Source organism: Gossypium hirsutum, chromosome A07 (genome assembly GCF_007990345.1).
Source record: "Gossypium hirsutum isolate 1008001.06 chromosome A07, Gossypium_hirsutum_v2.1, whole genome shotgun sequence".
In the NCBI taxonomy this organism is placed as follows: Eukaryota; Viridiplantae; Streptophyta; class Magnoliopsida; order Malvales; family Malvaceae; genus Gossypium; species Gossypium hirsutum.
The window spans coordinates 57,296,838-57,323,550 of record NC_053430.1 but is presented as its reverse complement, the minus strand read 5'-3'; positions in this window follow the sequence as shown (position 1 = coordinate 57,323,550).

The window sequence follows — 26,713 nt, the reverse complement described above, 5'->3', positions numbered from 1 at the left end:
ATTTATTTTATTAATTGGTTAGTTAGTCAAGGTACAAGTGGTACGTAACGAAAGTCAATGGTTTTGGGACATGAGGTATCGAAACCTTGTTTTCACAATTTGAGCTCTTAAGTATTATTATTAAATATTTACAAAGTCATTTTATAAGTTAATTGAATTTTGGATAGATAATTCAGTCAAATTAATGGTTAGTTAAGGAATAAGAACTCAATTATAAAAGTGGTGAAATTTAACTATTATTAATTTTATTAGATAAAAGGCCAAATAGTATAATTAAGGCTTTAAATGGTAATAAGCCCACTTTTAAAGTTATTGGATGGTAAGTGCATAGATTTGGATGAATTATATGTTAAAAATATATTATATTATAATTAAAAGTAATAAAAATATGTTATAACATAAAATTTAAAGTAAAAGAAAAGAAAAACATCATTTTCTCCATCTTTTCTTTCTCAAAACCGAACTTAAGGAAGAATATGAAAGCTTCCAACATTCAAGCTTTGAGCTTTGATTGATTGAAAATTGGACCAAACTGAAGAAAATCGACGAAATTGTAAAAAATTCAGAGTAGTCCTCGACACTCCTATCCTTGTTGTTTGTTCCTGGTAATTTCATATGAGACTTACTTTATTTATTGATGATATATTTGTGTTATATTGTTTTGTTTTATAGTTGATTTGTTATTATATAATGTTTTTGACATCAAAAGGATTAAATCGAAAAATATGAAATATCTATATGTGAAATAAATATTGACTAGGTAGCAATTGATTAATGATATAAAATAATTACTATGGAATTGAATGGAAGTTAGTGGATGTTGAACTTGATTATGAAATAGATACGTATATAATGATATTACATAGTTAAATTTGAATAACTTAATTTCTATGTTCTTTCATTGCTTAGTATGATCAAAGGTAAAAGTAAGTTGAAAATAATTGATGGAATTAAGTTGTTGTGAAATGTTGATTCTCGTGATGAAGGACTAAATTGTATAGGATCGAAAATAGTATATTTGATGTAAGTATAGAATTGACCTTGTATTGGATTGAGAAATGTTATGTTATGAGGTGACTTGTTGAATTGAGTTATGAATTTTGGTTATTGGGATATAATTAAAAATTATATAAAAAAATTGTTACTTAGTGAATTTACAATTAATGCTTTAGTTTACCTGATGAGGCACTGAGTTCCATTTAAATTGATGAATGTTGGGCGCAATTGGATTACTTTGATTTGTCTGATGAGGCAATGGGTGCTAGTTGTAACACCCCGTACCTGAAATCGTTGCCGGAGTCGGACACGAGGGGTTCACAGACTAAATTCGCTTACTATCGCAGTCCATTTTAAAATTTTCCAGGCAGTTGGCTAACTGCGACACTGTCACCTTAAAAATCATATATTGAGTTTCACAACTCGAAAATCAGTTTCGTAATTTTTCCCTGAAACTAGACTCATATGCTCATCTACATATTTTTTTCTAGAATTTTTAGTCAGGCCAATTAGTACAGTTTATTAGTCAAAGTCTCCCATGTTACAGGGATCGACTACACTGACCTTTGCGCATTACGACTTGAATATATCCCTGCACAGAGCTTCAATACTGATGCCGTTTGTTTCTATAGAAACTAGACTCAGAGAGGAATCTATACATATATGGCATGACTCCTAATTATCTCTGGTTAATTTATAATGAATTTCCAAAGTCGGAACAGGGAATCCAGAAACCGTTCTGGCCCTGTCTCACGAGAACCTGAATATCTCTTAACATACTGTTCATATGATCGTTTCGTTACTTTCCTATGAAAATAGATTCATCAAGGTTCGTTTACATAATTTATTCATTATTTAATTCCAATCCTACTATTTTTAGTGATTTTCCAAATCTACATCACTGCTGCTGCCAGCATCTGCCTTTAAGGTAGACTTTACCTATTTCATAGTTTCCATGATTCAACTAGCCCTTTTAGCATAAATAGCACAAATTATGATAGTGATTAACCATTCCATACCAAATGATTATAACATTATGCTCAAACATATATAAGCCATTTTCGCATGGCTATATACATTAACCAAAATATTCTTCCGCCATTAGTCTATTTTATACATGCCATAAGATAATCCAAAACATAGCAGTACCAAACAGTGGATAGTGACAGTGTGACTAGTTGCTGACGATCCCCGAGCCTGTAGCTTCGCAATGAGATCTATAAAACAGAGGAAACAGAGTAAACGGAGTAAGCATTACAATGCTTAGTAAGTTTTAAGCAGTGTCAACAGATAACAATCAAATTATAACATAGTTGTTCGTATTTTTATTTCACTCTTCCTTCGGGCATACCATCCCTTTACCAAATATGCACATCTCATCATATACAATAGGCAGATAAACTTTCACATAAAAGTGAGCTCATGTGACATAGATATATCGTATGATTTCACATCACCTCTCACACTGATCCGATGTCACATAATCATAGGAATAGTCTCATAGATTGCTCTCGTATGCATCACATAACTACCTTATGATTTAGTGCAAATCAAGCTCACATATAAACTTGGAGTACATACCTGTTTAACCTTTCGCATTGAATATATTTATAAGCAATTCTTATTACGAAGTCTTACCCGGACATAATCTCCACACGAAGTTATCGGGTCTTACCCGGACAAAATTCCCACACGTAGTCATCGGGTCTTTAGAGCTCGGATATAGTACGAGCACGAAGCTTACGGACATTAATCAGTGATAATATTCTCGCATAAAGCCTGCGGGGTTTTAACCCGGATATAGTACTGACACAAATGCCCTTCGGGACTTATCACATTTATGCGCTTTCACATCCATCACGTTGGCCACTCGGCCCTGTCACATATATACTCTTTCACATTCATCACATCGGCCATTAGGCCTTATCACATATATACACTTTCACATTCATCACATCGGCCATTAGGCCTTATCACATATATACACTTTCACATTCATCACATCGGCCATTAGGCCTTATCACATATATACACTGTCTTGGCTGAATCTACATCTATCATTTTCCAATATCACAATTTAGAATTCACATATGGGTTTAATCAATAGCTTATGAGCAACTAGAACAAGTTTATCAAGGTTTACAACACAATCTCAAATTCAGCACAAGCTGTTTTTCCTGAGCAATAGTCACTAAATCATTTATAACTGGAGCTACAAAACTCCAAATCACTTTCCGTTAATTTTTCCTGAATATAGACTCGTATATCTTCCATCCATAAAATTTCCAGAATTTTAGGTTTGGCCAATCAATACCAGATTTTTCTTAAAGTTTCCCCTGTTTCACTGTTTGACTAATCTGACCACTCTTCACTACGAATCAGATTTCTCATTTTACAAAATTCAAAATGTGTTGTATTTGATTTCATTTGAAACTAGACTCATTAAGGAGTCTAAGCATATAAATTTTATCTTATAACCATTTTTGTACAATTTATAATGATTTTCTAAAAACAGAACAGAGGATTACAATGTCATTCTGCACTGTCTCACACAACTTTAAATATCTCATTATCGGAAATAAATTTTCTTACACGGTTTCTCTTATAAGAAACTAGACTCATTAAGCTTTAATTTCATAATTTATTCAGCCTCCCATTCAACTCCAACAATTTATGGTGATTTTCTAAATTCAGGTTACTGCTGCTGTCCTGAGCAGGTTTATCACAATTTTACTCTTCTGACGTATCCTTTTAGCACTTCATAATATCATATCCATTTGGCAACATATCATATCAATAATTTACCTATACTTCATAATAGCCATTAGGCTATATGCATAAAAATTTACAATAGAGTTATGATTCTTTTAATATGTGCATAACATATCATACTCAATCACATTATAGGCTTTAATACTTAAAACTTACCTCGATCGCTAATGTACGTCAATTCCGACTATTCGACCAATTTCCCTTTTTCCACGATCCGACTTTGTTTCCATAAGCTCTTGATGCTCAATCAACAATTTTTAACTTCAAATTTGCAAACAGCAATGTCATCACTTTACATAACAGAAATTAAATTTCATTACTTAAACTATCCACGACAATCACCTTCCGAGCACCTTAATTTTCTTTAAGCTAAACCACCTCATAGTATACATATACACATTCGGCTAATTATAAAACAAATCAGCACTCATAACCGAATCATTGACTAAAATCACATTCGGTAATATGCTTTTAAATAATTTCAATATTTATTAACATCTAAAACTAATTTGCTTGGGGTGCCATGAATTATTCAAATCGGCCGAATATCATTGAATCTCTAAAATCATGCTTATAACCACTTGGCCGAGTTTCACATTTCAAAGCCACTTATATATATTATTCAAAGTATTTAACAACACTTAAAAATCCAAAACCATAAAACTCAATTCATATAACACCAAACTCAATGCTAAATCACCCTAGGCACATTCGGCACTAGCACAAGCACACACACATTTAACTTTTCTAAAATTCAACTTTAACAAGCTTTCTATGCTTCCATGATAAAAACCGAATGCTCATCTTACCACCAACATGCATATTTAATTATCTCAAGCCTCTCTTAATCAATTTTATTCATAATAGCATGAACTCAACAATCCATTACTCATACAAAATAACATAACCGAAAACCTTACTCATTCCAAAAATTCAAATCTCAACTTGGTCACAAAAATAACTTGATATCTCACCAACACAACATCAACACCAAGCAAGAATGATGCATCCATGGCCGAGTGTCATTTCCATCACATAGCAAGATTTAGACCATGGGCTAGGTAGAACTCAAGCTAACAACTAAAACATGCATGCATCTCATGGAACATCATCAAACATACCTTAGCCTAGTTACATGCATGGCCGAACCTCTTCAATCTTTCTTCTTCCTTCCTCCTTAAAATTTTCGGCCAAGGATGAACCAAAGGATGAACACTTTTTTTTTTGTTTTTCTTTCCTTCAACTCACGGCAAGGGGGGGGGACAATCACACATATCCTTTCTTTTTTTTTTTGTTTCTCATCCTACTAACACTAATATTTTATTGCCCATGCTCTTTATTTTATTGTTTCCTCCCATGATGCACCAACACAACATGTCTATGACATGTTTTGCCTATCACCCTTTGTCCATCCTAATGTCATGGCCGGCCACTACTAGATGGGGGGGGGGAATTGACATGCAAGTCCCCCCTTTTTCAACATGCACTAATAGGTCCTTATGTTTTGATCTATCACATTTCAAAAATGTCACACATAAGTCCTATTGACTAAATTCACATGAAATTTACTAAATCGAAGCTTAAAATTTTCACACATTTATTTTAGACAATAAATATCATGTTCAAATAATTTGGTTACTCGGTTTAGCGGTCCTGAAACCACTTTCCGACTAGGGTCAAATTAGGGGTGTCACACTAGTCGTATTGATGAGCATCAGGAGTAAATTCTTCACTTTGAAAGACAAGTATAATATTGGGGTATTTTATGTCATTACGATATGATTAATACATTTGGTATAATGTTATGTTTTAATAAAACCTTAAAAGTTCTCTTAAAATCTTTTCATATTGATCTTGTTTATAGTGATGCCTTTGTATGGTTACTCAATATTCAGTTGTTTCCGTGTAGAGGTTAGATTAAGTAAGTGATCCTATACATTGACTTCAGCGTCCAATGGCAATCCTGAACTCAAGAGTTTGTGATAATTTTGGTTTGGTCATGGCATGTACATAGGAGAGTTTTGTGGTTGAATATGTAATGTGTTAGATGAATTTAACATTTTGAATGTTATGTGAATATGTATATAATTATTAGTTGGTAATGATCTTGTTATTGGGTAATTCTTGTTGGTGGCATAAGTATATATGTTATAATGCTTATATGGTGATAAGGTAATATGTTATAAACATGCTAGTAAATGAATGGTATGTGTATGCTAAGTGTGAATGGATTTGGTAAGATTTGTGTTTGTTTGGATGGCTGAATGGAAGCATTACTATAAGGTGCTTAAGATGGTCAAATGATGGATGCTATATTAATTGTTTTGAGGTGTTTTGGATGGCATATTGGATTTGACTAAATATAGTTTTATGTTTGGACTTAAATTGTTGGATTGAGGTGTTAAATGTGGCATATTGGTTAGACACTTATGTTGATTGTTATAAGTGATATTTTTGGTATAATATTAATGTTTTTGAACTGGTTGAAACTTGGTATAAAATGATGCTTGTGGTATAAGTGATTTAGGGCTAGAAAGCTTGTTTCGGAAGATATCTACAGGTAAACTCTACCTGATACATGGTCTGGCACACGGTCGTGTGCCATAAACGAGCATATGGCACGGTTGTGTGACATCTTTTGAGTATTTGCACTATTGACCTACACGGCCTCAGTCTTTCACACGGTCAGGGGACACGGCCATGTGACCCCTTGTTTGTAAAATTTTCTTATCTTTTTTTTCTTGTTTAGATTTGATCATTGATTGATACTGAGTTGGTTTTAATTTTTCGTAAGCTTAATATAAAACCGAAATTGATTGAATTGCATGTTGTACTTGACACTATATGAACAAAGTGATATTGAATTGATATTTGGACTATGAAATGTAATCAAATGTTTCATATTTGCTTGTAGCACATTATAGCTTGAGTCTAGCGATCGGATCAGGTATGGGGTGTTACATGTGACAGCCCTAGTGTGACCCTAGTCGGAAAGTGGTTTCGGGACCACAAAACCGAGTCATAAAAATAATTAATTGCTATATTCTATGCTTATTATGTGTGTACATGAGTATGTGGAAGTTTCATTCTCTAATTTTGCCAATTGCATGAGAAATTATTAAATAGGGATCGATATGAGACATGGTAAAATATGATAGGCTAATTTAAAATGGTCTATTAGTGCATGTACCAAAAAGGGTGGTTTTGCATGTCAATTTATCCAAAAGATGAAGAGTGGCTGGCCAAGGGCTGATGGTGCTCCACTTATTCTAATTTAATATGTTTTGTTTAGTTAACAAATGGCTTAAAATAATTATAATAAAATTGAATAAAAGAGAAAAAGGGAAGAGGAGTGTTCATCTTCTTCTCCATCTTGCCAAGGCCGAAACAAGGAAGAAAAATAAGGGGAACTTACCTAGAGCAAGTCGGCATTCATCTTTAGCTATAGGAGGTAAGCTTTGAATTTGTTGATTTGGATTTATAATATGCTAAGCTAAATTGTGGATGCACTCTTGGTAATGTCAAGAAAGTTGAGATTTTTCATGGTGATTTGGGCTATATGCCGAATGACTAAGTCTTAGAATAGGGTAGAGATTTTGGATGAGTAGTTTAGAGGCTCCTTGTACATTCGGTCAAAAGGTGAGTTTATTGAGAATGTTAATTTCTTCCTCTATGATTATTTTCCTAGCATGTTAAATGGTTCTTGATAGGGCCGAATGAGTTATGGAAGTTTTTATAAATGTATGAAGTTCAAGGTGCAAAATTTTAGTCTTGATGTTATGGATAATTCGGTTGAGATATGGGGAGAGGGAGTTGTCATTTAGGTTAAGATCAAAGGGATGAGCAATAGGCATTAAAAAGGTGAAATGTGTGAAACTTAAGGTGTAAAAACCTATATGTAATTACATAGGAAATATTAAACAACTAACATGGTATATTCGGCCATGAAGAGTACATCCTAGAGATACTATATTTAATTCCCTACAATCGACTAAATGGGTGATTAGTAAGGGTGATTGCCGAATATACTAACATACATATGCATATGTAATTGGATTGTAAATATTTAGCAAGGCGGTTAAACTAGTTGATTTATTGATTAAGCTCAAGGAGTTAAAGGAGGAGAATCAAGCAAAGGCAAAGAAAAGATCATCGAGTAGCCGAGTTGGAACCGTCTTACCCAACACAAGGTAAGTCACCAAGCATATATTTTGTATTGATCTAAATAGACATAATGTCTATGTAATTATGCCGAATGGAATGATAAATTTATATACATGTATGCATGGGGTGATGAAAGTATTGAATGAAAAAGAAAAGAGGTGAGGTGTATTGAAATGTAGATTTCGGCACTAAGTGTGCGGGTATAAACAATTATGATCATGAGATTGGCACTAAGTGTGCGGGTTTAAATTGCATAGCACTAAGTGTGCAAGTTTGATTATATAGCACTAAGTGTGCGAGTTTGATTATGTAAGCACTAAGTGTGCGAGTTTGATTATATAACACTAAGTGTGCGGACTTACTATATATATTTTTGAATCACTATGGACACTAAGTGTGCGACATTATTGAGTTGATCACGGACAACGGATCGGGTAAGTACCTTGAGTTCATGGCTAATAGGCGCTATATTTATATTTGGAGTTGAGCTTGGTAAGTTTGAACCTATGTGACAATTATAATTGAAGTCACGTACATAAGATTTATCGTGGAATAGGTGAAAAGGTCGTTTAGTTGTATGATTGTAACGAAAATAAAATGATGTATGAAAATGCCTCAAATATCCTATTGATTAGTATATGGAATGTGAATGCATGACTTGGTATGAGATTGAACCGATAGGTCTAAGGAACTATGGCATAGTTCGGTATGGATGGAGTAACTAGCCTCGTTCCATTTTGTTTCCTCTTGTGAAATGTTATTAATGGATGGTAGTGCATTGCTTATGACTTACTGAGTTATATACTCACTCGGTGTTTCCTTGTCACCTATTTTAGGTTTCTTGGACTCGTCTTTTTGCGTGCTCGGGATTGTCATCGAAGTCATCACACCGGCTAGCAACTCTTGGTATCTTCTTTTTAGTCGGTCTAGGAGAACATTTCGGCATGTATAGGCTAATATGGTTTGTTGAAATTTGGTATGTAAACTTTTAGCCATGCGAAAATGGCATAAATGTTCGGTTGGATTTGGCTCTATAACGTTAGGTCGTAAGTCTTGGTAATTCGATTTTTATGCCATATGTCATGGTTGATTATTTTTGGTGTTAAAATTCATGATATGGCAATAGTGTAGTAGGGAGATGTTTGACAATGATTAGCCTTTGGCATGGCTAGTCATGATCATAATTTGTGATATGTATGATGAATTACTAGTTAGATCAAGGAGAAATCACGAAATAGGCATAGTTGCTTTAGTAACAGATGCTGGCAGCAGCAGTGACGTGAGATTGAAAAATCACTAAAAATAGTAGGAATGGAATTAATTAATGAATAAATTATGTAATCGAATCTCGATGAGTCTATTTTTATATAGAAGAAACGAAACGACCATATGAGCTGTATGTTAGGAGATAATTAAACTCTTGTGAAACAGGGCCAGAGCGATTTCTGGATTCCCTGTTCCAACTTTGGAAATTCATTATAAATTAACCAGAGATAATTAGAAGTCATGCCATATGTGCATAGATTCCCCTTTGAGTCTAGTTTCTATAGAAACAAACGACATCAGTATTGAAGCCCTGTACAGGGAGATATCCAAGTCGTAATGCGCAAAGGTCAGTGTAGTTGATCCCTGTAATATGGGATACTTTGACTAATAAACTGTACTAATTGGCCCAACAAAAAATTCTAGAAAAAAATATGTAGATGGGCATATGAGTCTAGTTCCAGGGAAAATTTACGGAACTGGATTTCGAGTTTCATAACTCAAGATATGATTTTTAAAGCGACTAGTACGCATATTTGCAGCTTGTCTGGAAAATTTTTTTTATAAGTGGTTTGAAGTCTGTTAACACTCGTGTTCGACTCCGGCGGCGGTCTCGGGTTCGGGGTGTTACATTTGATTGGTATCAGAGCTATGGTTTAGTCGGTTCTAGGACTACCATAGCACGTATGAGTCTAGCTATACATGCCTTAATGTTAATGTTTAAATGTGTGATGACTTCTGACGGTTAAAATTTTTGTTTTGATTAGTAAATGGATCCCGGTGTAGAGAGAACCTTGGCGGATGACGTTGAAAGTGTAGCGGCTGCTCCTGCACAAGGGACGCCGCCTGTTGAACCTCAGTCATCTGTGAATAATCAAGGTGAGGGGGCTAAACAAGCCTTCTTTACCATGATGAATGAGTGGGTCGCGCAATATGCCCGAACCAATCCGGCTGTCCAACAATTCCCGAATTTGAATAATCCACCCCAAGAGCTCGTAATGCCATCAGTTACTGATCCTGTGAGGCTGAGTAAGCCACCTGTAGACTTGATTAGGAAGCGCGGGGCTGAGGAGTTCAGGGCCATAGTTACTGATGATGCTGAAAGGGCCGAGTTCTGGCTTGATAACACCATTCGGGTGTTTGATGAACTGTCATGCACGCCCGATGAATGTCTAAAGTGTGCTATATCCTTGTTGCGGGACTCAGCCTACTATTGGTGGAGGACCCTGATTTCCATAGTCCCAAACGAACGAGTTACTTGGGACTTCTTTCAAACGGAATTTCGAAAGAAATATATTAGTCAACGGTTCATTGATCAAAAGCGTAAGGAATTCTTGGAACTCAAGCAAGGTTGTATGACAGTATCTGAATACGAACATGAATTCGTAAGACTCAGTAGGTATGCCCGGGAGTGTGTAGCTGATGAGGTTGCTATGTGCAAAAGATTCGAAGAAGGATTGAATGAAGATTTAAAGCTACTAGTGGGTATTTTGGAGATAAAAGAATTCGTAACACTAGTCGAACGAGCCTGCAAGGCGGAAGAACTTGGAAAGGAGAAAAAGAAGGCTAAATTTGAAGCTAGAGACTATCATAAAAGATCGACGGGTAAAGCTCCATTCTTAGCTGTAAAGAAGTTCAGGGAGGACACTAATAAGTTGAGGACGACTGCGGGAATTTCCATCAGAGCACGACCATCGACGGACTCCCGAGCTACTTCGGTAGCTAGTGTGGGCAATAATCGTCAAGAGAAACCTGAATGCCCCCAATGCGGAAGATGACACCTAGGTGAATGTTGGGGTAAGTCTACTAACAGGGCCTGTTACGGATGCGGTTCGAAGGACCACTTCATTAGAGATTGCACGGAGCTTGATGAGAAGAATAAGATTCAAGGTGCAAGACCTAGTGGAGTGACAACTAGAGGTAGACCACCGAGAATTTTAGGAGGTAGGGGTGGTAGTCAGAGAGGGGCCTCTGATACAGCTGTTCGAGCCGAGAACTGTACTCCTGCTAGAGCATATGCCATTCGCGCACGAGAGGAGGCATCCTCCCCTGACGTCATCACTGGTACCTTCACTCTCTTTGATACTAATGTGATTGCATTGATTGACCCTGGCTCTACTCATTCATATGTATGTGAAACCTTAGCATCCAGTAAGACTCTACCTGTTGAGTCTACTGAGTTCGTAATTCGAGTGTCAAACCCTTTGGGTCAATACGTACTTGTTGATAAAGTGTGTAAGAGATGCCCTCTAATAATCCGAGAATCCTGTTTTCCGACCGATTTGATGCTTTTGCCGTTTGACGAATTTGATGTTATTCTTGGTATGGATTGGTTGACCGTACATGATGCAGTGGTGAACTGCAAAAGAAAAACCATCGATTTGAGGAGTGCAAATGATGAGGTGGTCCGAGTTGAGTCTACCGATTTGAAGGGGGTGCCAGTGATAATATCTTCAATGACCGCTCAGAGATATGTGAAAAAGGGTTGTGAAACATACCTTGCGTATGTATTTGATAGCAAAGAGACGGAAAGGAAACTTGAATCAGTACCAGTGGTTTGTGAGATTCAGATGTTTTTCCTGAGGAGTTACCGGGGTTGCCACCGGTTCGAGAGGTGGAATTCGGCATCAAGATTGTACCTGGAACCACGCCAATCTCAATAGCCCCGTATCGTATGGCATTAACAGAATTAAAGGAATTGAAAGTTCAATTGCAAGAATTGATGGATAGAGGTTTCGCTCGATCGAGTTTTTCTCCATGGGGCACACCCGTATTGTTTGTGAAAAAGAAGGATGGAACCATGAGATTATGCATCGACTATCGTCAGTTGAATAAAGTGACCATAGAGAATAAATACTCGTTGCCACGTATTGATGATTTGTTTGATCAATTAAAGGGAGCCTCAGTATTTTCCAAGATAGATTTGAGATCTGGTTATTATCAGTTGAGGGTTCGAGACTCGGACATACCCAAAACCGCTTTTAGAATGAGGTACGGTCACTACGAATTCTTAGTGATGCCGTTTGGGCTCACTAATGCCCCTGCGGTATTTATGGATTTAATGAATCGAGTATTCAGGCCATACTTGGATCGATTTGTGGTTGTGTTTATTGATGATATTTTAGTTTATTCACAAGGTGAAGCCGAACACGCCGAGCATTTGAGGTTAGTATTACAGATTTTGCGAGACAAGCAGTTATACGCAAAATTCAGTAAATGTGAATTTTGGTTGAGAGAGGTTAGCTTTTTGGGGCATGTGGTGTCCGCATCGAGTGTTAGAGTGGATCCGAACAAAATTTCGGCCATACTCGATTGGAAACCTCCGAGGAATATTACTGAAGTTAGGAGCTTTTTGGGACTTGCTGGATACTACCGACGGTTTGTAAGGGGTTTCTCGATGATAGCTGCACCGTTGACGAGACTACTCCAAAAAGATGTTGAGTTTGAATGGACAGAAAACTGTCGGAAGAGTTTCGATCGACTAAAGACCTGTTTAACCGAAGCTCCAGTGCTAGTACAACCGGAGTCCGGCAAAGAGTTTGTCATTTATAGTGATGCATCCCTACTTAGGCTAGGTTGTGTGTTGATGCAAGAAGGTCGAGTTGTGGCTTACGCGTCGAGACAATTAAAGCCACATGAGAAAAATTATCCGACCCATGATCTCGAACTAGCTGCCATCGTATTCGCTTTAAAAATATGGCGACATTACTTGTTTGGAGAAAGGTGTCATATTTATTCGGACCACAAGAGTCTAAAATATCTGATGACTCAAAGAGATCTAAATCTACGACAAAGACGTTGGCTTGAGTTGTTGAAGGACTACGAACTTGTTATTGATTATCACCCGGGAAAGGCTAACGTGGTTGCCGATGCTTTAAGTCGGAAAGCACTGTTTGCTTTGAGAGCGGTGAATGCTCACTTATCCGTCTCACCCGATGGGGTGCTAGTAGCTGAATTAGAGGCCAAACCATTATTGATTCGTCAAATACTTGAATCCCAGAAAGTCGATGCTGAATTGGTCACTAAACGAGCTGAATGTGCTTCGAATAAGAAATCAGAGTTCCGGATTGACGACAATGATTGCTTGACGTTCAGAGGTCGATTATGTGTTCTAAGAAATTTGGAACTTATTTCGATGATTTTGAACGAGGCTCATAGTAGTCGAATGTCAGTCCACCCGGGTAGTACTAAAATGTACAATGACCTGAAACGCCAATTTTGGTGGCCCAGTATGAAACGAGACATTTCTGAATTTGTTTCAAGGTGTTTGATATGTCAACAAGTAAAAGCGGAACATCAAGTGCCATCTGGATTACTTCAGCCAATCATGATACCCGAATGGAAATGGGATCGAGTGACAATGGACTTTGTATCTGGGTTGCCTTTGACTCAGGGTAAGAAAGACTCGGTCTGGGTCATTGTTGATAGATTGACCAAGTCTGGTCATTTTATCCCTGTCCGTACGGATTTTTGCTCGATAAATTGGCAGAATTATATGTCTCCCAAATAGTTCGGTTGCATGCGGTACCTATTTCCATCGTGTCGGATAGAGACCCAAGATTTACCTCGCGATTTTGGAAGAAATTACAAGAAGCATTGGGTACCAAGATGCACTTTAGCACCGCATTCCATCCTCAGATCGATGGCCAATCTGAGCGGATAATTCAAATACTCGAGGATATGTTGAGATGTTGTGTTTTAGAGTTTTGTGGTTCGTGGGGAAGATATCTGCCTTTGATCGAATTCGCTTACAACAATAGTTTTCAGTCAAGCATTAAGATGGCACCTTACGAGGCTTTATACGGTCGTAAATGCCGTACCCCATTATTTTGGACTGAACTTAGTGAAAGTAAGATCCTTGGGGTTGAGTTGATTAAGGATGCCGAGCAGAAAGTCCGAGTAATTCGCGAAAGTTTGAAAGCCGCTTCGGATCGTCAAAAGTCGTATGCGGATTTGAAAAGAAAAGACATTGAATATCAGGTTGGAGACAAAGTATTTCTCAAAGTTTCACCCTGGAAGAAGGTGCTTAGATTTGGTCGTAAGGGCAAATTGAGTCCGAGGTTCATCGGTCCGTACGAAGTATCCGAACGAGTTGGACCAGTTGCATACCGATTAATTTTGCCCCCTGAGCTCGAAAAGATTCACAACATTTTTCATGTCTCGATGCTTCGACGATATAGGTCCGATCCATCGCACGTAATTCCTCCATCGGAGATCGAGATTCAATCTAATTTGTAACACCCCAAACCCGAGACCGTCACCGGAGTCGAATACGAGGTGTTGACAGACTTTTAAAAATTTTTCCAGACACTGCCCAGTCTGAGTACTAGTCGCTTCAAAAATCATATCTTGAGTTTCACAACTCAAAAATCAGTTTTGTGATTTTTCCCTGAAACTAGACTCATGTCCCCACCTATGGATTTTTTTCTAGAATTTTTGGTCGGGCCCATTAGTACAGTTTATTAGTCAAAGTCTCTCATGTTACAGGGGTCGACTACACTGACCTTTTCCCATTACGACTGGGATATCTCTCTGCACAGGGCTTCAATACTAATGCCGTTTGTTTCTATGGAAACTAGACTCAGAGAGGAATCCATACATATATGGTATGACCCCTAATTATCTCTGGTCAATTTATAGTGAATTTCCAAAGGCGGAACAGTGAATCCAGAAACTGTTCTGGCCCTGTTCCACAAGAACCCGAATATCTCTTTCTGTACTGTTCCTATAATTGTTTCGTTACTTCCATATGAAAGTAGATTCATCAAGGTTTGATTACATAATTTATTCACTATTTAATTCCACTCCTACGAATTTATGTGATTTTTCAATTCTACACCACTGTTGCTGTCAAAATCTGTTTTCAAGATAAACTTTACCTATTTTGTGGTCACCATGGACCAACTAGGATTTTGCCCTACATAGGTCCACATGTGATCATATTTAGCCATTCCAATGGCTGATCATTAGCCCAACACTTCCATTTCAAACCATAGTCACATCGTGAAACCATATATATACATACATAAACACAAATGGTCTAATGCCATACTCCACATCTACAAGCCATTTTCGCATGGCTTTACACACATACATCACAAAAGAACTTAAACAACAGGGGGTAGTCCTATACATGCCATATCCAGAGTTCAACTAAAAGAGTACCAAAGAGCTTGATAGTGTAGATGACTTCGACTTCGCTGATCCCGAATCCGATAGCTAACGAGCAAAATCTATAAAACAGAGAGCCAAAGCAACCGGGTAAGCATTTAAAGCTTAGTAAGTCTCAAGTAATGAAATCGGCTTTGACTACAGTATTACATTCACATAGTTAACTAAATCACTTTATTAACACACATTCTCATACCCATACTTACTTCACACTTCACCCACATAGGTACACAAGGTATCAACCTTTATAAAAGCCGAGAATTCGTTAGCCGATCGCACGAATACCATTTAAAACAAACCGACTTTCCAATGCACGTGCAAACATACCTTATCATTCGGGTTGGTCAAGCATAATTATTAAATTAGTTACAGCACAAAATGCTCACATTCAACCCAAGTTTCTTCGGTATTTAACCGAATGCAACCGCAAACACATTTGCCTTCGGGTCTTAGCCCGAACATATCAACTCGCATAATTGCCTTCGGGTCTTAGCCCGGATATATCATCTCGCATAATTGCCTTCGGGTTTTAGCCCGGATATATCATCTCGCATAATTGCCTTCGGGTCATAGCCCGGATATATCAACTCGCATAATTGCCTTCGGGTCTTAGCCCGGATATATCAACTCGCATAATTGCCTTCGGGTCTTAGCCCGGATATATCAACTCGCATAATTGCCTTCGGGTCATAGCCCGGATATATTCCAATGCTCATGCACACATATATCAATAATCATAACACATCCATATCATTTCTTCGTTACTAAGGCTCAAACACAAAACATTTATTAAATCTTTCAAATTTCGGTTCAATAGCCACACACAAAGAGCATAATTTCAATTGGCTTTATAACATAGTCTCTATGCACATTCGACTATCCGTCATAATATGACTAATCATTTCAATATAATTCAAGTAGGGTCATTACTCGAAGACTTACCTCAAATGTCGTCAGACGACTTCAACGGCTATTCAATTACTTTTTCCTTCCCTTTATCGGATCTAGTTCCCCTTTGCTCTTGAGCTTAAGTTCAACAAAAATTAAAATAGTCATTAATCGACTATTCAAATATTACTTTCCGAATAATATTATATATATTGATCCGACTTTCACACACATAGATTATAGCAAGCTTTATATTAATCAATAAATAATTCATCGGCAAACTTTCATTAATGTTTACAACAAAATCTCATATTCACTACGAGCTGTTTTCCTGAGCAGTAGTTACTAAATTACTTATAACTGGAGCTACTAAACTCCAAATCACTTGCCGTTAATTTTCCCTGAATATAGACTCGTATATCTTCCATCCATAAAATTTTCAGAATTTTAGGCTTGGCCAATCAATACCAGATTTTTCTTAAAGTTTCCCCTATTTCACTGTTTGACTATTCTGACCACTCTTCACTACGAATCCAATTTCTCACTTTACAGAATTCCAAGTGTGTTGTATTTAATCTCATTTGAAACTAGACTCATTAAGGAGTCTAAGCATATAAATTTTATCTTATAATCATTTTTGTACAATTTATAATGATTTTCTAAAACAGAACAGGGAATCCGGCAGTCATTTTGACTCAGCCCCATAATACTTCAAATATCTCTAGATCGGTAACTCCTTTGTTTCTATAGTTTCTTTTGTAAGAAAATAGACCCTTGAAGCTTTAATGACATAATTCACTCAGCTTCTAATTCAACTCCTACAAATTATGGCGATTTTCGAAAATCACCTTACTACTGCTGTCCCAAGTAGAGTACTACCAATTCACCATATATCAACCATTTCATATAGGTTTCTTCTAAACTAATAATAACCGAACCATTTAGTCAAGCTTAAGGCTGATTCTATTTTGTTCATGTTAAGGTCACACCTCCCTTAAAAGAAATTCCAGCCTTCTTAACTTTAATTAGCTACTACCCATTCTTTAAACATTGAACACAATGCACTTAACAATTAAACCTCTATACCGAATTTGCTCACACAATAGTCCTTGACCGAAAGTTCTTAGACTCTAGCTACCCTAATGTCATTCCTTGAAGCACATCCGAATACATATATTTTTCTTTCTCTCTAAACTAGATTCGGCAACCCCATAAGCCATATTAACCTTAACTTTCAAGCTAGAGCACTTAACAATTTAACACATCCAACCTAACTATCCATCTAATGTCATCAAAACTTCTACTAAAAATTTTAAGCTCCTAGGCCGAAATTCAACCCTCATAATAACCTAACTTCAATCCAAGATTCAAGTAGCTTTTAAACCAAACCTCCAAATTATGCATACATTTTCAAGAGTGGCATAAAACATACCTTTTTGTATCAAAACACCTTAGCCGAAATTCAACAAGAGTTTTTCTTCTTTCTTTCTTCTAGTTTCGGCAATGGAGGAGTAAGGATGAGTCACTTTGGTTTCTCCTCCCACTTCTCATTATAATATTTCCTTCCATACTATAATTCCTTTAATATCAATTATTAAATCCTTTGTTAATACAAAATTATTTTAATTTTTGAATTAGTGGAGCATATTCCTTCCTTGGCCGGCCACCATGTTTATCATGGGTAAATTGACATGCAAAACCCCTCCTTTCAATGTATGTACTATTAGACCATTGTAAAATTAACCTCTCACTTTCCAACAAAGTTTCATATAAGTCCATATAAATAAATTCACATAAAGATGATCAAATTAATGCATGAGACTTTCACACATGCATTTACTCACTTCATAAACACAGAATATAACTTTTAATTATTTTCTTAACTCGGTTTTGTGGTCCCGAAACCACTTCCCGACTAGGGTCAATTTAGGGCTGTCACAACTCTCCCCCACTTAAGAAATTTTCGTCCCCGAAAAACTTACCGGTGAATAGGTTTGGGTATCGTTCTTTCATCGAGCTCTCAGTTTCCCAAGTAGCTTCCTCGATCCCGTGTTTAAGCCATAACACCTTAACTAACGGAACCCTTCTGTTTCGCAACTCTTTCACTTCACGAGCTAGGATGCGAATTGGTTCTTCTTCATAACTCAAGTCAGATTGAATTTCAACTTCCGAGGGATTAATCACATGTGACGGATCGGATCTATAACGTCGAAGCATCGAAACATGAAAAACATTGTGAATCCTTTCAAGTTCAGGGGTAAAATCAATCTATATGCCACTGGACCAATTCTTTCGGATATTTCATACGGCCCAATGAATCTTGGGCTCAACTTGCCCTTACGGCCAAACCTGAGTATCTTTTTCCAAGGTGAAACCTTAAGGAACACTTTGTCTCCCACCTGATACTCGATGTCTTTTCGTTTCAAATCTGCGTACGACTTCTGACGATCCGTGGCTATCTTCAGACTTTCACGGATTACCTTTACTTTCTGTTCCGCATCTCTAATCAAATCAACTCCGAAAATTTTGCTTTCACCGAGCTCGGTCCAAAACAATGGTGTACGGCATTTACGACCGTACAAAGCCTCGTAAGGTGCCATCTTAATACTTGATTGAAAACTATTGTTGTAAGCGAATTCAATCAAAGGTAAATACCGTTCCCATGAACTACTGAACTCGAGGATGCAACATCTCAACATATCCTCAAGTATCTGAATTATCCGCTCGGATTGACCATCGGTTTGGGGGTGAAAAGCAGTGCTAAAATGCAGCTTGGTACCCAGAGCTTCTTGCAATTTCTTCCAAAATCGTGAGGTGAATCTCGGATCTCTATCCGACACGATAGAAACAGGTACCCCATGTAATCTCACAATTTGATAAACGTACAATTCAGCTAGTTTCTCCAATGAAAAATCCGTACGTACGGGGATGAAATGAGCCGACTTAGTCAGTCTATCAACAATAACCCATATCGCATCCTTCTTACTTGCTGACAAAGGCAGTCCGGACACAAAGTCCATTGTGACTCGATCCCATTTCCACTCGGGTATCATGATCGGCTGGAGTAATCCCGAAGGCACTTGATGTTCCGCTTTCACTTGTTGACATATTAAACATCTCGAAACAAAGTCAGAGATGTCCCGTTTCATACCATGCCACCAAAATTGACGTTTCAAATCGTTGTACATTTTCGTACTCCCCGGGTGAATTGTCATTCGGCTACAATGGGCTTCGTTCAGAATCATCGAAATGAGTTCCGAATTCTTTGGAACACACAACCGATTTCTGAACCTCAAACAATTATCGTCGTCAATTTGAAACTCTGATCCCTCGTTCGGAAAACACTCAGCCCGTTTTGCAACCAATTCATCATCGACTTTCTGAGCTTCACGAATTTGGTGAGTCAATAATGGTTTAGCTTTTAATTCAGCTACTAACACATTGTCTGGTAGAACAGACAAATGCACGTTCATCGCTCGCAAAGCAAACAATGACTTCCGGCTTAAGGCGTCCGCAACCACGTTAGCCTTCCCGGTGGTAATCAATGACAAGCTCGTAATCTTTCAATAACTCAAGCCAACGTCTTTGTCGCAGATTCAAGTCTCGTTGAGTCATCAAATATTTGAGACTTCTGTGGTCCGAAAATACATGGCACTTCTCACCAAACAGATAATGTCGCCATATTTTTAAAGCAAACACGATGGCAGCTAGTTCGAGATCATGGGTCGGATAATTCCTCTCGTGTGGCTTCAATTGTCTCGACGCATAGGCCACGACTCGACCTTCTTGCATCAATACGCAACCCAACCCAAGTAGGGATGCGTCACTATAGATGACAAACTCTTTACCCGTTTCGGGTTGCACCAAAATTGGAGCTTCAGTCAAATGAGTTTTCAGTTGGTCGAAACTTTTCTGACATTTCTCCGTCCACTCGAACTTAACATCCTTTTGAAGTAGCTTCGTCATTGGTGTGGCTATCATCGAGAAACCTTTCACAAATCGTCGGTAATAACCGGCGAGCCCCAAAAAGCTCCGAACTTCAGTAACATTTCTCGGAGGTTTCCAGTCAAGTATGGCTGAAATTTTGTTCGGGTCAACTCGAATACCCGACGCGGATACCACATGACCCAAGAAGCTAACCTCTCTTAACCAGAACTCACACTTACTGAACTTAGCATATAACTGCTTATCCCGTAAAATTTGCAACACTAGTCTCAGGTGCTCAGCGTGTTCGGTCTCATCTCTTGAATAGACCAAGATGTCATCAATAAACACAACTACGAACCGATCCAAATATGGTCTGAAGATCCGATTCATCAAATCCATAAATACTGCCGGGGCATTAGTGAGCCCAAACGGCATCACTAAGAATTCGTAGTGACCGTACCTCGTTCTGAAAGCAGTTTGGGTACGTCTGAATCTCGAATCCGCAACTGATAATAACCCGATCTCAAATCTATTTTTGAGAACACTGAGGCCCCCTTTAGTTGATCAAACAAATCATCGATACGCGGTAGTGGGTATTTATTCTTTATCGTCACTTTATTCAGTTGACGATAGTCAATGCACAACCTCATGGTTCCGTCCTTCTTTTCACGAACAATACTGGTGCACCCCAAGGTGAGAAACTTGGCCGAGCGAAACCTCTATCTGTCAATTCTTGCAGCTGAGCTTTCAACTCTTTTAACTCAGTTGGTGCCATACGATACGGAGCTATCGAAATCGGCGTAGTCCCAGGTATAAGCTCAATACCAAACTCTATCTCCCGAACAGGTGGTAAACCCGGCAATTCTTCAGGAAAAACATCCGGGTATTCACAAACCACCGGCACAGATTCGGGTTTCTTTCTAATTCTTTGTCATCAAGCACATATGCAAGGTATGCTTCGCACCCTTTTCTCACATATTTCTGTGCCAACATTGCTGATATTACAGCTGGTATCCCCTCCAAGTCCGCGGACTCAATTCGGACTACTTCGTTATTTGCGCACCTCAAATCAATAGTCTTGCTCTTGCAATTCACAACCGCATCATGCACGGTCAACCAATCCAACCCAAGGATAACATCAAATTCATCAAACGGCAAAAGCATCAAGTCCGCTGGAAAACAGGAACCTCGAATTGCTAGGGGACATTTCTTACACACTTTGTCGACAAGTACATAACGACCCAAGGGATTTGACACCCGAATTACAAACTCAGTAGACTCAATAGGTAAAGTCTTACTGGATGCTAAGGTTTCACATATGTAAGAATGAGTAGAACCGGGGTCAATCAAAGCAATTACATTAGTATCAAAGAGAGTAAAAGTACCGGTAATAACATCAGGCGAAGAAGCATCCTCGCGGGCACGTATAGCATATGCTCTAGCAGGTGCACTAGCCTCGGATCTGGTCGTAGCATCTCTAGATCCTCTCTGACCACCACTAGCATTGCCCATATTTCTAGATGGTCTACCCCGAGCAGTGGTAGCACCCGGTCTCCCACTCTGATTCACATTCTGTTCAGACAGCCTCGGGCAATCTTTAATGAAGTGGTCCACTGATCCGCACTTGTAACAGGAGCGGTCATGGAATCTACAGCTCCCCAAATGCCATTTGCCGCAATGTCGACATTCCGTTCGGCCTCGACGTTCATTCCCAACACTGGCGACTGAAGTGCCTCGTGTACCCACAGGGGGTCGATCACGATCTCGTCTAAAAGGCCCGAAGTGCTTTTAGACCGGCCCACATCATCTCGAAATTTCTTCGATGCCTGTTGATGAGACTTTCCCGAGAATCTTTTACGAAACTCCCCGGTTCCCACATCAACTTTTTGTTTTCCTTTCTAAGCTCTTCGGCTTTACAAGCTCGCTCGACAAGTACTACGAACTCTCGTATCTCAAGAATGCCAACGAACATTTTTATATCTTCATTCAGCCCATCTTCGAAGCGTTTACACATAACAGCCTCGGACGAAACACATTCCCGAGCGTATCTACTAAGTCTAACAAATTTTCGCTCGTAATCAGTAACTGACATAGAACCTTGCTTAAGCTCGAGAAATTCCTTCCGTTTTGATCAACAAATCTCTGACTGATATACTTTTTCCGAAACTCAGTTTGGAAAAACTCCCAAGTTACTTGCTCCCTGGGCACGACAGAAGTCAGAGTACTCCACCAATAGTAGGCAGAATCACGTAGCAAGGAGATAGCACACTTTAGACATTCATCGGGTGTACAAGATAGCTCATCGAGTACCCGGATAGTGTTGTCCAACCAAAATTCAGCTCGCTCGCATCGTCGCTATCCGTAGCTTTAAATTCAGTAGCCCCATGTTTTCGGATTCGGTCAACTGGGGGCTTATTTGACCTTATTTGGTCAGTTACCGGAGGTATTGTAGGTGCGGGGGTAGTGTTTGTCGGGAATGGGGGTTGTGGAACAGCCGTATTAGTTCGAATGTATTGGTTGAACCAATCATTCATCACGCTATAGAAAGCTTGTCTAGCTTCATCGTTCGGGTTACTCGCATTAGGTTGAGAGTCCACCGGCGCTGTCCCTTGTGCGGGAGCAGGCGCTACACTCTCAAGATCATCAGCTACCGCTCGGTTGGGATCGGGATCCATTACTATAAATAAACACATTTGCAAATGTCAGAAATCACCACACTATCAATTAATCACATAAAATGGCATGTATAGCTAGACCCCAACACATTACGGTAGTCCTAGAATCGACTAAACCGTAGCTCTGATACCAATAAAATTGTAACACCCCAAACCCGAGACCGTCACCGGAGTCGAATACGAGGTGTTGACAGACTTTTAAAAATTTTTCCAGACACTGCCCAGTCTGAGTACTAGTCGCTTCAAAAATCATATCTTGAGTTCACAACTCAAAAATCAGTTTTGTGATTTTTCCCTGAAACTAGACTCATGTCCCCACCTATGGATTTTTTCTAGAATTTTGGTCGGGCCCATTAGTACAGTTTATTAGTCAAAGTCTCTCATGTTACAGGGGTCGACTACACTGACCTTTTCCCATTACGACTGGGATATCTCTCTGCACAGGGCTTCAATACTAATGCCGTTGTTTCTATGGAAACTAGACTCAGAGAGGAATCCATACATATATGGTATGACCCCTAATTATCTCTGGTCAATTTATAGTGAATTTCCAAAGGCGGAACAGTGAATCCAGAAACTGTTCTGGCCCTGTTCACAAGAACCCGAATATCTCTTTCTGTACTGTTCCTATAATTGTTTCGTTACTTCCATATGAAAGTAGATTCATCAAGGTTTGATTACATAATTTATTCACTATTTAATTCCACTCCTACGAATTTATGTGATTTTCAATTCTACACCACTGTTGCTGTCAAAATCTGTTTTCAAGATAAACTTTACCTATTTTGTGGTCACCATGGACCAACTAGGATTTTGCCCTACATAGGTCCACATGTGATCATATTAGCCATTCCAATGGCTGATCATTAGCCCAACACTTCCATTTCAAACCATAGTCACATCGTGAAACCATATATATACATACATAAACACAAATGGTCTAATGCCATACTCCACATCTACAAGCCATTTCGCATGGCTTTACACACATACATCACAAAAGAACTTAAACAACAGGGGTAGTCCTATACATGCCATATCCAGAGTTCAACTAAAAGAGTACCAAAGAGCTTGATAGTGTAGATGACTTCGACTCGCTGATCCCGAATCCGATAGCTAACGAGCAAAATCTATAAAACAGAGAGCCAAAGCAACCGGGTAAGCATTTAAAGCTTAGTAAGTCTCAAGTAATGAAATCGGCTTTGACTACAGTATTACATTCACATAGTTAACTAAATCACTTTATTAACACACATTCTCATACCCATACTTACTTCACACTTCACCCACATAGGTACACAAGGTATCAACCTTTATAAAAGCCGAGAATTCGTTAGCCGATCGCACGAATACCATTTAAAACAAACCGACTTTCCAATGCACGTGCAAACATACCTTATCATTCGGGTTGGTCAAGCATAATTATTAAATTAGTTACAGCACAAAATGCTCACATTCAACCCAAGTTTCTTCGGTATTTAACCGAATGCAACCGCAAACACATTTGCCTTCGGGTCTTAGCCCGAACATATCAACTCGCATAATTGCCTTCGGGTCTTAGCCCGGATATATCATCTCGCATAATTGCCTTCGGGTTTTAGCCCGGATATATCATCTCGCATAATTGCCTTCGGGTCATAGCCCGGATATATCAACTCGCATAATTGCCTTCGGGTCTTAGCCCGGATATATCAACTCGCATAATTGCCTTCGGGTCTTAGCCCGGATATATCAACTCGCATAATTGCCTTCGGGTCATAGCCCGGATATATTCCAATGCTCATGCACACATATATCAATAATCATAACACATCCATATCATTCTTCGTTACTAAGGCTCAAACACAAAACATTTATTAAATCTTTCAAATTTCGGTTCAATAGCCACACACAAAGAGCATAATTTCAATTGGCTTTATAACATAGTCTCTATGCACATTCGACTATCCGTCATAATATGACTAATCATTTCAATATAATCAAGTAGGGTCATTACTCGAAGACTTACCTCAAATGTCGTCAGACGACTTCAACGGCTATTCAATTACTTTTCCTTCCCTTTATCGGATCTAGTTCCCCTTTGCTCTTGAGCTTAAGTTCAACAAAAATTAAAATAGTCATTAATCGACTATTCAAATATTACTTTCCGAATAATATATATATTGATCCGACTTTCACACACATAGATTATAGCAAGCTTTATATTAATCAATAAATAATTCATCGGCAAACTTTCATTAATGTTTACAACAAAATCTCATATTCACTACGAGCTGTTTTCCTGAGCAGTAGTTACTAAATTACTTATAACTGGAGCTACTAAACTCCAAATCACTTGCCGTTAATTTTCCCTGAATATAGACTCGTATATCTTCCATCCATAAAATTTTCAGAATTTTAGGCTTGGCCAATCAATACCAGATTTTTCTTAAAGTTTCCCCTATTTCACTGTTTGACTATTCTGACCACTCTTCACTACGAATCCAATTTCTCACTTTACAGAATTCCAAGTGTGTTGTATTTAATCTCATTTGAAACTAGACTCATTAAGGAGTCTAAGCATATAAATTTTATCTTATAATCATTTTGTACAATTTATAATGATTTTCTAAAAACAGAACAGGGAATCCGGCAGTCATTTTGACTCAGCCCCATAATACTTCAAATATCTCTAGATCGGTAACTCCTTTGTTTCTATAGTTTCTTTTGTAAGAAATAGACCCTTGAAGCTTTAATGACATAATTCACTCAGCTTCTAATTCAACTCCTACAAATATGGCGATTTTCGAAAATCACCTTACTACTGCTGTCCCAAGTAGAGTACTACCAATTCACCATATATCAACCATTTCATATAGGTTCTTCTAAACTAATAATAACCGAACCATTTAGTCAAGCTTAAGGCTGATTCTATTTTGTTCATGTTAAGGTCACACCTCCCTTAAAAGAAATTCCAGCCTTCTTAACTTTAATTAGCTACTACCCATTCTTTAAACATTGAACACAATGCACTTAACAATTAAACCTCTATACCGAATTTGCTCACACAATAGTCCTTGACCGAAAGTTCTTAGACTCTAGCTACCCTAATGTCATTCCTTGAAGCACATCCGAATACATATATTTTCTTTCTCTCTAAACTAGATTCGGCAACCCCATAAGCCATATTAACCTTAACTTTCAAGCTAGAGCACTTAACAATTAACACATCCAACCTAACTATCCATCTAATGTCATCAAAACTTCTACTAAAAATTTTAAGCTCCTAGGCCGAAATTCAACCCTCATAATAACCTAACTTCAATCCAAGATTCAAGTAGCTTTTAAACCAAACCTCCAAATTATGCATACATTTTCAAGAGTGGCATAAAACATACCTTTTTGTATCAAAACACCTTAGCCGAAATTCAACAAGAGTTTTTCTTCTTCTTTCTTCTAGTTTCGGCAATGGAGGAGTAAGGATGAGTCACTTTGGTTTCTCCTCCCACTTCTCATTATAATATTTCCTTCCATACTATAATTCCTTTAATATCAATTATTAAATCCTTTGTTAATACAAAATTATTTTAATTTTTGAATTAGTGGAGCATATTCCTTCCTTGGCCGGCCACCATGTTTATCATGGGTAAATTGACATGCAAAACCCCTCCTTTCAATGTATGTACTATTAGACCATTGTAAAATTAACCTCTCACTTTCCAACAAAGTTCATATAAGTCCATATAAATAAATTCACATAAAGATGATCAAATTAATGCATGAGACTTTCACACATGCATTACTCACTCATAAACACAGAATATAACTTTTAATTATTTCTTAACTCGGTTTGTGGTCCCGAACCACTTCCGATAGGG